We start from the raw sequence: 391 nt of genomic DNA, 5'->3' as shown, positions 1-391 counted from the left end.
GAAAATATTAGTATAATTGATCTGATAAAATAACCTTGTTTCTGGATTGGGTCATGTTCCAACAAATCGAATCCTTCTATTTTTTTAGAGGGCTGACTTTCTTTAACTTGGAACCAGTCTCCATATCTTCAAGCATCATTTGTTAGAGAAATCAATGTAGTTTCTTTGGCAATTAGATGATAAAAACTGCTTGAAGGAAATGGACTTAAAATTAACTTAAACATCTGCATCTTTTCTCCTTTGTAAAAAAAAAAAAATCTGGTCTCCTGTACCACTATTCGCGAACAGTTCCTTAAGTGATTCAAAGTTTGTTGGTATCAGTTTGACACGAACTTTTTAAAAATTTCGGTGCCGAATTTTTTGGCACATTTTGAAAATCGAAAAAAAAAAA

The sequence above is a fragment of the Penaeus monodon genome, chromosome 22 (assembly GCF_015228065.2).
Source record: "Penaeus monodon isolate SGIC_2016 chromosome 22, NSTDA_Pmon_1, whole genome shotgun sequence".
Taxonomy (NCBI): domain Eukaryota; kingdom Metazoa; phylum Arthropoda; class Malacostraca; order Decapoda; family Penaeidae; genus Penaeus; species Penaeus monodon.
The sequence above is the reverse complement of the archived record's forward strand: the minus strand, read 5'-3'. Positions refer to the sequence as shown.